Source organism: Lolium perenne, chromosome 4 (assembly GCF_019359855.2).
Source record: "Lolium perenne isolate Kyuss_39 chromosome 4, Kyuss_2.0, whole genome shotgun sequence".
NCBI classification, from domain to species: domain Eukaryota; kingdom Viridiplantae; phylum Streptophyta; class Magnoliopsida; order Poales; family Poaceae; genus Lolium; species Lolium perenne.
In genome coordinates this window covers 316,548,223-316,562,780 of record NC_067247.2, presented here as the reverse complement: position 1 = coordinate 316,562,780, position 14,558 = coordinate 316,548,223, and positions in this window count along the sequence as shown.

The window sequence follows — 14,558 nt, the reverse complement described above, 5'->3', positions numbered from 1 at the left end:
ATGTAAACTCAATAAAAATAAAAATGAGTGAACCTATAGGATAGCTAAAACGTCATACATTTTTGTACTCATTTCTGTACCGAGGGAGTAGTTTGAATTTCTCCTATATGAAGTTGTAAACCATGGGTTCGATCCACTAGTAGAAAACAGGTATTTTGTTCGGAGCTGCTCGGAGCATTAGTCCCACCGTGTTTGGAGCCGGGACTAATGTGAGTATTAGTCCCGTTTCCAACGGCTAGTACACCGCACGGGGCACGACCAGCAACAGTCCTGGTTCAAATGGGGTCTTTAGTCCCGGTTGGAGGACACCAACCAGGACTAAAGGGGTTCGCGACGAGTGGCAGCTATGGTGCGGCAGGTGCGAGGCCCTTTAGTCCCGGTTGGTGTCTCCAACCAGGACTAAAGACTATTTTTGCGCCAAAATTAAATTATGTTTTGTAATCTGTTATATAATTTTGAATATTTAATAAGTATTTGAATATGAATTTGAATAATTGATGCATACTTTCGAATCTGACAGAACTTTGAACATTGAATTTGGAGAAGTAATCCAAAACTATTTTTTGTTTTCTAAAATAATTAATCTAACTATTTAAACTATTAACCATTTTTATGTTCCTCTTCCTCCTCCTCATCTTCATCGGCATCATTTACTGTGAAACCATCATTCTCGTACTCATTTTGTCCCTCCTCTGCTCACCACCAGCTCTGGCTTCCTCTTCTTCCTCCTCATTTTCATCTGCATCATCCACTATGAAGCCATCCTTCTCGTACTCATTTTGTCACTCCTCTGCTCACTACCAACTCTACTTCCTCTTCTTCCTCCCTCCTCATCTTCATCCGCATCATCCACTGTGAAGACATCCTTCTCGTACTCATTTTGGCTCTCCTCTTCATCATTCTCAGCCACCCTACGCCCTAAACCCTAAATACTAAACCCTAAACCCTACCTCGGCGATGTCGACTACTTGAACTGTGAGTTGAAAGTTATTCAAATTCAGAAAATGGTTAATAGTTTGAATAGCTAGGATAATTATTTTAGAAAAAGAAAATGGGTATGGATAACTTATCCAAATTCAAACAATTTTCATGTTGAAAGTCTTGTCAGATTCGAAAATATGCAAAAGATATGAGTTAATGCATTTTTAATTGAAAATGAAAACATGGTTAATAGTTTGAATAGTGATGTCTACGCACGCTTCTATTCTTGTAGACATTGTTGGGCCTCCAAGTGCAGAGGTTTGTAGAACAACACCAAGTTTCCCTTAAGTGGATCACTCAGGTTTATCGAACTCAGGGAGGTAGAGGTCATAGATATCCCTCTCAAGCAACCCAGCAATTATGATACAAGAAGTCTCTTGTCTCCCCAACACATCCAATACACTTGTCAGGTGTATAGGTGCACTAGTTCGGCGAAGAGATAGTGAAATAAAAGTAATATGGATGATTGTAAGTACTAATTGCAATCTAAAATAAAAATGGCAGGAAGCAAACATGTAGCAGAACTGGTTGTAAACAGTGTTTCAATGCTTGGAAACAAGACATAGAGATCATACTTTCACTAGTGGACACTCTCAACAATGATACCATAATTGAATTACTAGATATTATCACTTCACTATGCTACTCTGAACCACTCTCCGGTTTGATAATAAACACAAATTCACTGTGTACGGCTGCATAAGCATTCCTTAAAGTTTGTATTCCCAATCTATGGACGCCCCACGCTGTCACTTTGAGCATACAAAGATGGTACTAACTAGTCACCATAATTCATAAGTATTTCTATAAATTATGCTTAAGAAATAAACACGGTGTGCACACTGTCATCTTCACACCGTTGGACAATGTGTCCCCAAAGATCACATAATAAAACCACTTGAGTAGCACAATAGTTGAAGAATAACATCTACTTATTCAACTAGATTGCAAATCTAATGATCACATAAAGATCATACATGGAGAGATAGATAGACCACATAGCTACCGGTAAAGCCCTCAGTCTCGGGGGAGAACTACTCACTCCTCATCATGGGAGTCAGCAACGGCGATGGAGATCGCAGTGGAGTCGATGGAGATGGCTCCGGGGGCAATTCCCAGCCCCGGCAGGGTGCCGGAACAGAGACTTCTATCCCCGGATCTTGTCTTCGGCGGCGGCGGAGCTACAGAACTTCTCGTGGATGGAGTCTTATTGATTTTGGGTATGCGTTGGGAGGCTTCTTATAGGCGGAAGGGAGAGGTCGGTGGAGGCCAGGGGGCCAGACCACCCCTAGGTGCGGCCAGGGCCTAAGCCGCGCCTAGGCCTGGTCTGGCCGCCCTGTGGAGCCTCGTCGTCCCCCCTCTGGACTTCGTCTTTGTTACGGTAAAATATTGACTTCGGCTTTTGTTTCGTCCAATTCCGAAAATATTTCCTTTACAACTTTTCTGAAATACAAAACAGCAGAAAACAGGGAACTGTCACTGTGGCATCTTGTTAATAGGTTAGTGCTTGAAATTGTATAAAAGTGCAACGAAGTATGAGCAAATCATATACAAATTGGAGTAAAACAAGCATGGAGCATCAAAAATTATTGATATGTTTGCAACGTATCAGCATCCCCAAGCTTAACTCTTGCTCGTCCTCGAGTAGGTAAGTGATAACAAAAATAATTTTTGAGGTGACATGCAGCCAACACAGTCTTGATCAAGTTATTGTAAAAGCATTGTGAGATGGGATCAAAATACTTTAAACATAGACATGATAGATATAATCTAACAATAGAACTGAGCAACTATGTTACAACATGAAAAGTAACTCAAACAAAGGATCATGATTAATTGTGCATTGAAATCAATTGTTTGTTTTTGAGCATAGAGAAAACATAGCAAAGTGGTATTCAGCTTGTCCTTTATGGAGTAGTAAAACATATAAATGCCAGAACACTTTTAAAGTTTAAAGGGTGACTAGATACAAGTAATTTGAGATCAAGCAATAACATAATCATGAATCAATGAATAATAAATTTTGGGACTATGCACATTATACTTACAATGACAACTATGCTCTCTTAATTGGTGCTAAGAAGATGAAGACTCAACATAAAAGTAAAAGAAAGGTCCTTCGTAGAAGGAAGCAAGATTAACAAGTTTTATAAACCTTCCAAAAAGTATGGTATTTGATATCCCACAAGTATAGGGGATCGTGTGTAGCCTTTTTGATAAGTAAGAGTGTCGAACCCAATGAGGAGCTAAAGGTAGGATAAATGTTCTCTCAAGTTCTATCAACCAATGATACAACTCTACGCACACTAAATGTTTGTATTATCTAGGAAATGAAACTAGAGCAATAATGTAGGTATGAGAGATAGCTTTGCAAGATAATAAATACAAGAAAGTAAATGTTAGTGCTGCAGTAATAAAATATACTAAGTAACCATAAACTAACAGTACCATGAGTGTGGAAAAGTGGTGGTGGCTTTGTCCAAGATTAATTAGTGAAGATATCGGGTTCATTGTCTTCGATGCAGTTTTCTATGTGGGAGAGGCTAAATCTACATGCACTCCGCTACTTGGGATTACAAGTACTATATTATTAGATTGTTAGTAAACATCCGTAAATACTAACAATGCATTAAGGTTTCCCCAACCATAGCCTTAAGTTCATGGTCCTCTTACTCCCATATGTGCAACTAATCGGTTCGAGTCCTCAGGTTTCTGTCACTACGGAAGAACTACCCCCTTCCTTTGCACATACTACTAACCCTAGGGTGTTGATCCATGCGCGCACAAATATAATGGATACCAAAGTGATGGGTTCGTTGCATGGAAAACAAAAAATTTGTACCGCGAATAAGAACAAATCCAAGATCCAATCTAGGAGAAGGTAAGATCTAATCTATGAAGATCGAGGCAACGAGAGATACGAGAGACTAACCCTCGAAGATCCAAAGCCTTACGAGATCAGATCTCGTTGTTGATGTAGTCGATCGTCCCGGTGATGCAATCCGGCAGCACTTCCGTACTCGGTCGCGCGTACGGTGTCGATGAAGTCCTTGCTCTCCCCGTTCCAGCGGGCAGCGGAGGTGTGGTAGATCCCCTTGGAATCCCAGCAGCACGACAGCGTGGTGGTGGTGGTGGAGGAGAAAAACTACAGTGCTTAGCCAAGCCGGAGCAGGATTGCGGTGGAGGAGAATGGGGCGGCAAGGGTTAGGGTATGAAGGGTGTGCGCCCCTGCCCCTACCCTCTTTATATAAGGGGGAGGTCGTTTTGGGTGGCCCCCAACACCCCAAACCCATCTAGGGCCGGCGGCCAAAGGGGTGCAAGTTTTCCTCCCCCCCAAGTTGATCACCCCTAGGGTTTTGGGAAACCCTAGTGGGCTGGCCGACTTGGGCCTTGAGGGGCATGTGCCCCTGGCCCATTAGTGCTAGGCTGCACCCCCTCGGCCCATGTTGGCCCTCCTAGGATCGTGGGTGATGTCTACGCACGCTTCTATTCCTGTAGATAGTGTTGGGCCTCCAAGAGCAGAGGTTTGTAGAACAACAGCAAGTTTCCCTTAAGTGGATCACCCAATGTTTATCGAACTCAGGGAGGTAGAGGTCAGAGATATCCCTCTCAAGCAACCCTGCAATTAAGATACAAGAAGTCTCTTGTGTCCCCAACACACCTAATACACTTGTCAGATGTATAGGTGCACTAGTTCGGCGAAAAGATAGTGAAATACAAGTAATATGGATGAATATGAGCGGTAATAACAATCTGAAATAAATATTGCAGCAAGTAAACATGTAGCAGAACTTGTTGGAAACGGTGTTTCAATGCTTAGAAACAAGGCCTAGGGATCATACTTTCACTAGTGGACACTCTCAACATTGCAATCATAATTGAATATAAATAAGCACTTCACTATGCTATTCTGAATTACTCTCTGGCGGGATAACGAACACTAATTCACCGTGTAGGGCTGCAAAAGCAAACCTTAAAGATGCATTCCCAAGTACTAATAAACACCCCACGCTGTCACTGTGAGCATTCATAGGAGGTACTAACACACCACAATTTCATAGAGACATCCAACTCAAATCATAACCCAGTGAACAAGTATTCTATGAAATATAGCCTAAGAGACCCACACGGTGCACACACTGTCACCTTTACACACGTGGGACAAGGAGTCTCCGGAGATCACATAAGTAAAATCCACTTGAATAGCATAACGACATCTAGATTACAAAGCTCATCATATGGATCTCAATCATGTAAGGCAGCTCATGAGATCATTGTATTGAAGTACATGGGAGAGAGAGATTAACCACATAGCTACCGGTAAAGCCCTTAGCCTCGGGGGAGAACTACTCCCTCCTCATCATGAGAGACAGCAGCGGCGATGAAGATGGCGGTGGTGTCGATGGAGATGTCTTCCGGGGGCAATTCCCCGTCCCAGCGGCGTGCCGAAACAGAGACTTCTGTCCCTCGAACTTGGCTTCGCGATGGCGGCGGCTGCGTAACTTTTCTCGTCTCGTGGCTTATCTTTTTAGGGTTTTCGCGACGGAGAGACTTTATAGGCGGAAGGGCAGCCTCGGAGGAGGCACGGGGGCCCCACACCATAGGCCGGCGCGGGCCCCATGCTGGCCGCGCCGCCCTATGGTTAGGGCGCCTTGTGGCCCCACTTCGTATCCTCTTCGGTCTTCTGGAAACTCCGTGGAAAAATAAGACCCTGTGCGTTAATTTCGTCCAATTTCGAGAATATTTCCTGTGTAGGATTTCTGAAACCAAAAATAGCAGAAAACAGGAACTGGCACTTCGGCATCTTGTTAATAGGTTAGTTCCGGAAAATGCATCAAAACGATATAAAGTATATATAAAACATGTAGGTATTGTCATAAAACTAGCATGGAACATAAGAAATTATAGATACGTTGGAGATGTATCAGTGGGCCACTTGGTGGACCCCCGGAACCTTCTAGAACCTTTTTGGTCTTCCACCGGAAATATCCCGAACTTTTCCGAAACCTAGAAATCAACTTCCCTTATATGAATCTTATTCTCCGGACCATTCCGGACCTCCTCGTGATGTCCTGGATCCCATCCGAGACTCAGAAAAAAATTCGGTCTCCATCTCATATTTCGAAGCTACTATACAACATCGAACCTTAAGCGCGTCACCCTACGGTTCGTGAACTATGCGGACATGATCGAGACTCCTCTCCGACCAATAACCAATAGAGGGACCTGGAGATCCATAATGGCTCCCACACATTCAGCGATAACTTAGTGATCGATTGAACCATTAACATACGATACCGATTCCCTTTGTCACGCGATACTTTACTTGTCCGAGGTTCAATCATCGGTATCTCCATACCTAGTTCAACCTCATTACCGACAAGTACTCTTTACTCGTACCGTGATATGTCATCTCTTGTGACCTTGTCACATTCTTGCAAGCTAATTAGATGACATTCCACCGAGAGGGCCCAGAGTATATCTATCCGTCATCGGGATGGAAAAATCGCACTCATGATCCATATGCCTCAACTCATACTTTCCGAATACTTAATCCCATCTTTATAACCACCCATTTACGCAGTGGCGTTTGATGTAATCAAAGTACTCTTTCGGTATAAATGATTTACATGATCTCATGGTCAAAGGACTAGGTTACTATGTATCGAAAGCTTATAGCAAGATGAACTTAATGACTTGATCTTATGCTACGATTATTTGGGTGTATGTCCATTATATCATTCACCCAATGACATAACATTGTTATTAACAACATCCAATGTTCATGATCAGGAAACCATGATCATCTATTAATCAACAAGCTAGTTTTACGAGAGACTTACTAGGGACTCTGGTTGTTTACACAACACACATGTATTAATGTTTTCGGTTAATACAATTATAGCATGGGGTGTAAACATTTATCATGAACACTAAGACATAACAATAACTAATTTATTATTGCCTCTCGGGCATATCTCCAACAGTCTCCCACTTGCACCAGAGTCAATAATCTAGTTTACATTTGTAAAGATATAACACCTTGGCCTTATGGTGCTTATCATGTTTTGCTCACGGGAGAGGTTTCAGTCAATGAATCTGACACGCTCAAAAACGTATGTATTTTGCAATTCATTTGCGTCTCCACGCATCACTCATTTTCCAAATGAGTCGGCATTAATCGTACATGTTTAGTCTTCTGGTGGAACCTTAATTCCCCGGTCTGAAATATGTCACTAATATTGTCACACACAATATAGCTTCAAAGTTCTGACACTATCGGAACTACACCAAGTTCTCAAAGAACTCCTCGACTCAAACACTCTTGATCATTGTAAAAACAATGAAATACTCTGCCTTCATTTGTAGAATCTGTCACAATATTTAGAACTCATCTAAATCTAGCATAGACTTCTTCTAGCTTATTGTGCTACCTATTAATGAACACTTAGCCTAATTGAGATTGAAATTTATTTTTATATGTGACCAAACTAATATCAGTGCAACGCCTTACATCGATTTATTTGTCATTACCTCATACAAAATTATATATCCTTGGCTCTTCCAAAGTACTCAAGGATATTCTTACTGTTGTCCAATGATCATCACATGAATCATTCTGGTATATGCTTCTAACTCTTTAGAGCACAGGTCATCTGATTGTGTACATATTATTCGTGATCTAAAATCACTCATGTGTTTTAATCATTGAGTGTCAAATATACTCAAGTCTTGTTAAACCTTCACATGAAAATAACACCTTCTTAATATTTTCGTATTGAACTATTTCAATATTCATTCTATGTACTTTGACTTAAACTTACTATACGATTCAATCTATCTTCATAGATCTTGATGCTAAATATGTTTTAGTCAATATCCTTTCATTGAAATTAATTCACAATGAAACCTTTTAATCACATAAAGTACATAATTACATCATTTATAATCAATGATATGTCATCCACATATAAAATTATAACTATGTCTCAGCGCTCCCACTTAATTTCTTGCAAATGCAAGCATCTTCATCGTTTCTGATGAAATCGAAACTCTTTGATTATTTCATCCGGTGAAGATTCCAACTATGTGATACTTACTTCATCTAGTGAAGTTTGTATACCTATCTAGTATTTCATGGACTAGCAAAACTCTTGGTTTGTATCTAGCATACATCTTTTATACACACTTCTGGTAAGGAATGTATTTCTGCCATCCTACTATCATATCTCATAAAAGAAATATGTAGCACTTACTAGAATAATCCACATAGACTATAAGCATCGCTACGGAAGATCTAATCTTATCATATTCAACTCTTTGAACTTTGTCGTAAACAACTTTTCGACAAGTCGAGCTTCTTCAAGGATATTCCATCCAAGTCCATCAATTTATAGATCCATTTACTTTCAAAAAGTATTCACCTATCTTGGATTTAATGATGCTTATCCATTTTAACAGAGTCAGGGCCCATCATAACTTTTTTGTATGTAGTTAGTTTATCATTGTTCAAAATTAATCCTTTGTCCACAAATCATTTATTTGATCACAAAGTAAACCACATCTACAAGGTGTAATAGGTACTTTGATCTCCATGACTATAACACTTTGTAGACATGGGATCCATGATCGTCGTGGCCGCTTCCGGAACCATTTCCGATGCTGCGCTACTCTGATCATCATGCTCAGGTTCATAAACCTCATCAAGTTCCATTGTCCTCCCACTCAAATACTTCGCTAGAAACAATTTCTTGGAAATAAGTAAGAAACATCTATAAACACTTTTGTCTTTGACTCCGTAGTGGAAAGAATTCCCAATTAATTCTCTGGGATAACCAACAAAGACATTTACCCAATTTTGCTTGTAAACTCATTTACTTATGCTATGCACACCAAAATTTAAGAAAGGACTATTAGGGTTTATACCCATGACATAACTCGTATGGTGTCATTTCAACGGATTATGATGACGCTCTATTTACTGTAAAAGCGGTAGTCTCTAAAGCATAATCCACAAAAATATAATGGCGTTATTTTATTTTATCTCATCATTAATCCAACAAGGTTTGGATACGTCTCTCGGATACTCCATCATCACTATGATACTCCAAGAAACGTGAGTTGTAGAAAAATTTCATAACTCTCTTAGATGTTCGCTAAAACTCGTAATTCAAATATTTCCACCATGATCCAATCATAGATATTTGACTTTTCTATTACGATGATTTCCACTTCATGCTAAAATTTATTTGAATCTATTCAAATGTTTCAAACTTCTTCCTTATTGAATATATCCTTATATATACACTCAATTCATTGTTGGAAGTTCTCATGAAGTAGAGGAATCTTCCGCACACAACTATGCCTAAGAATCATATACATCATCATGTATGTTTTCACTAAGCTAGTTAACCGTTCAAATTTTGGCCTATGAACGGTATTTCAGTCATTTTCTTTAGAAGAGATTTGCAAGCGCCGAACGATTCAAAAATCGAATGACTCCAAAAATCCATTTACATGGAGTTCCTTCATGCGTTCCTTTCTAACATGACCTAAATGGCGGTTCCACAAATAAGTGGAATTCACATCATTTGCCTTATGGCATTTTAGCGTCAGCGTTATGCATGTGTGTTTCACCATAAATATTTATAATAACTTATCCATCGTACATGGAATACTGTCATAATTTGAACAAATCATTGTTTTCATTTGACTAGAACAAAATAACAATTATAAGGTTCTTTATTATAAATTTGAAGGGCTAGGTAGAATGCCAATGGCGAACATAATAACTTTATTTTTGTTCCAGACGTGCATTATCACCACATTCCTTCTCAGTCACTTAGGCCGTAATATTATTTTATTGCATTGTATTGTATGACATCTCATACCAACCAATATGGTACAAATACCTAAGAATTTCATTATGTGACCAAACAAAGAATACATTCATAACATGTATATCATCTATATACACCTGAGCTAGACTTTCTAGTCTTTTCTTTTTTTCTGCCAAAAACTTTTGTAGTTTCTCTCTTAGCTTTCCTCATTTTCAGAAAACACTTTACCATCAATAAATTCTAGGTTCGTTGGTCAAATACCAATAACCTTGAGGTTCTTACTTTGAAGTTGATCATCACATGACAAGTGTTCTGGATTTCACTATTAGTAACCTTTTAATGTGATGAACAATTTCACTCATAATTTCTATCCATCAAATCATGAAGTCTTTCCGAGACCATGTCTGTACATGCTAGGCTCGTAAAGTTTAACCTCAATATTCGCATGTGCAAATCTGGCTTGGACCTGTTGTATGCACACGTAGAATCTATAACACCCGATCATCACATGATGCTTCGAAACGACGAGTCTTAGCAGCGGTGCATACTAAGGACGATCACTTCATGGATATGTGAATATCGTTAGTGCCCAACTAGTTGGAGGATCGGGACGCCTAGCGTCTTCAACCTTCGTACATTCCCATAAAACTTATAAGTTCATGTAGTGTCACTAAATTATATTCTATCATCTTGCAATAAGGTTTTAGATATCACATATATCTCACACCTTGCTTATTTCTGGAAACTAACTTTTCAGCTTCTTACTTTTCAAACGAATTTGAACATCAAGTTTCATGGAGACAAGATAATTTTAGGTACTAATTGAAACCATTGCTCTTTGAATCAGCAATGTGAGGTTTACCAAAAGTTTGCAATAGGACTTAATTATTTCTTGATTCTTTAACAATACGGTACCAGTCTGTAAAGTTACTTCTCAGATTTAACAGTGTTTCTATCTCAATTACAAGACTAGCGCATGGTAGATAACGGATGTCAATTCTACAATTTTAATCCAAAATACTATTCAGACTATGTTCATGATAATTAGTTCAAGTTTTAATCTAATTACTAATGAACCCCCACTTAATACAACATCCCTCATAGTTGTTTAGTGGCACACGATCCATCGTCACTACACCAATTCCGATCATCACGTGAGATGATGTAGCTTCAATGGTGAACATCAACATGTTGATCATATCATCCATATGACTCGTGTTCAACCTTTCGGTTTCCTGTGTTCCGAGGCCATGTCTGTACATGCTAGGCTCGTCAAGCAAACCCAAGTATTTCCGCGTGTGCAACATGGCTTACACCCGTTGTATGTGAACGTAGAATCTATCACATCCGATCATCACGAGATGCTTCAAAACGACGAACTTTAGCAATGGTGCATACGAGGGGAGAACACTTTATTTTCTTGATATTAATGTGAGGGATCATCTTATAATGTTACCGTCGCGATCTAAGCAAGATAAGATGCATAAATGATTAACATCACATGCAATTCAAAATATGTGATATGATATGGCCTTTCTTCTTATGCTTTTGATCTCCATCTCCAAAGCACATGAGCATGATCTCCATCATCACCAGCATTGCACCAAGGTCCATGGTGTCGCTTCATGGTTGTCCATCACTTATAGCTACTATAACAACTACTTGAAATAAAGTTATTACATGATGAATAGACACGCAGGTCTTAACAAATTTAAAGACAACCATTAGGCTCCTTCCGGTTTCCATAATACAATAATGAACATCTCATACATCAAGTATAATCATCATCACATCATGGCCATATCACATCACCAAACCCTACAAAAACAAGTTAGACGCCTCTAATTTGGTTTGCATATTTTACGTGGTTTAGGGTTTTCAAGTAAGATCCAATCTACCTACCAATATGAACCACAACGGTGATACTAGTGTTGTCAATAGAAAGAGTAAATTAAATGTTAACTATGGTGAGAGAAACAGACACCCGCAAAGCCACTTATGCAATACAAGTTGCATGTCAAGCGTGGAGCAAGTCTCATGAGACGCGGTCATGTAAACTTAGCCCAGGCGGCTTCATCCCACCATCCCGCAAGATGCAAAGTACACATAACTAAAAACAACAAAAGCATCAACACCCACAAATTCATTGTGTTCTACTCGTGCAACAGATCTATGCATAGACACCACTCTGATACCACTGATGGGTTCGTTGCATGGAAACAAAAAAATTCTACCGCGACTAAGAACAAATCCAAGATCCAATCTAGGAGAAGGCAAGATCTAATCTATGAAGATCGAGGCAACGAGAGATATGCGAGACTAACCCTCGAAGATCCAAAGCCTTACGACATCAGATCTTGTTGTTGATGTAGTCGATCGTCCCGGTGCTGCAATCCGGCAGCACTTCCATACTCGGTCGCGCGTATGGTGTCGATGAAGTCCTTCCTCTCCCCGTTCCAGCGGGCAGCGGAGGTGTGGTAGATCCCCTCGGAATCCCAGCAGCACGACGGCGTGGTGGTGATGGTGGAGGAGAAAAACTGCAGGGCTTCGCCAAGCCGGAGCAGGATTGCGGTGGAGGACATCGCGAGGGGCGGTCAGGGTTAGGGTATGAAGGGTGTGCACCCCCTGCCCCTCCCCTCTTTATATAAGGGGGGAGGTCGGTTTGGGTGGCCCCCCAACGTCCCAAACCCATCTAGGGCCGGCAGCCAAAGGGGTGGAAGTTTTCCTCCCCCCAAGTTGATTTCCCCTATGATTTTAGGGAACCCTAGTGGGCTGGACGACTTGGGCATTGAGGGGCATGTGCCCCTAGCCCATTAGGGCTTGGCTGCACCCCCTCGGCCCATGTTGTCCCTCCTAGGGTCGTGGGCCCTTTGGTGGACCCCCCGGAACCTTCTAGAACCTTTCCGGTCTTTCACCGGAAAAATCCTGAACTTTTACGAAACCTAGAAATCAACTTTCCATATATGAATCTTATTCTCTGGACCATTCCGGACCTCCTCATGATGTCCTGGATCCCATCCGAGACTCCGAACAACATTCGGTCTCCGTCAAATATTCCGAAGCTACTATACAACATCGAACCTTAAGCGCGTCACTCTACGGTTCGTGAACTATGCGGACATGATCGAGACTCCTCTCCGACCAATAACCAATAGCGGGACCTGGAGATCCATCAGCGATAACTTGGTGATCGATTGAACCATTAACATACGATACCGATTCCCTTTGTCACGCGATACTTTACTTGTCCGAGGTTCGATCATCGGTATCTCCATACCTAGTTCAACCTCGTTACCGACAAGTACTCTTTACTCGTACCGTGGTATGTCATCTCTTGTGACCTTGTCACATGCTTGCAAGCTAATTAGACGACATTCCACCGAGAGGGCCTAGAGTATGTCTATCCGTCATCGGGATGGACAAATCCCACTCTTGATCCATATGCCTCAACTCATACTTTCCGAATACTTAATCCCATCTTTATAACCATCCATTTACGCAGTGACATTTGATGTAATCAAAGTACCTTTTTCGGTATAAATGATTTACATGATCTCATGGTCAAAGGACTAGGTTACTATGTATCGAAAGCTTATAGCAAGATGAACTTAATGACTTGATCTTAAGCTATGCTTATTTGGGTGTATGTCCATTATATCATTCACCCAATGACATAACCTTGTTATTAAAAACATCCAATGTTCATGATCATGAAACCATGATCATCTATTAATCAACAAGCTAGTTTTACGAGAGACTTACTAGGGACTCTGGTTGTTTACACAACACACACGTATTAATGTTTTCGGTTAATACAATTATAGCACGAGGTGTAAATATTTATCATGAACACTAAGACATAATAATAACTAATTTATTATTGCCTCTCGGGCATATCTCCAACACAAAAGACATTACCAAATAGACATATACAACTATAATGAACCAAAGACATTCAACAATTCAATCTAAGAACAAATAAACTACGGAAACATGACATAAATCATAAGATAAATATTATAGCATCAAACACCATGTTTACATAGGACGGTACAGAGGTTTCTGGGAGGATGGACCACTGATTACAAGGAGGAGTTGGTGATGGAGATGGTGGTGAAGATGAAGACGGCGGAGAGGGCAGCGAGGAGTGCATGGCGGCATTGATGCGGGGAGCTGCTTCCCCGCCGCCAGCATCATGGGGGAGCACCGCCCCTTAGCATCCCTCCTTCATGTCTTCTTGGGAGCCCTCTGACGAGGGATCACCTCGGCAATGCCTACGTATTGTAGACTTGGGTTTCGGGAGAGAGCGACGATGGAGATTCCGGGAGCGAGATTAGGCACACGACGTACCCAGCTTCGGGTCCCCTCGGTGGAGGATCCCTACGTGCTGCTAGCAATCCAGTATATGATCATAGATGTGTTTACAGGGTGCCCTGGCTAGCTTTATATATGCAACCAGCCTAGGGTTTTACAAGAGTCCTAGTCGACTACTTCTTCGGGTTGCCTTGTTGGGCCTTCTCCATATTGGGCCGAGCCAGGTATACTAATAATGGGTACCCAAAGGGTATACCCATGTCAGTAGCCCCCGAGTGTCTAGGGAAGTCGAAGACTTGCGTAGAGACTCCAAGCATAACCATCTCCGAAGTCGAAGAAATACAAGGCGAGGTCCATGTCGAAGATCATCTATAGCGTAGATGATGTCTCGAAATTATTTTCTATCGGGTGCGCGGCAGCGCT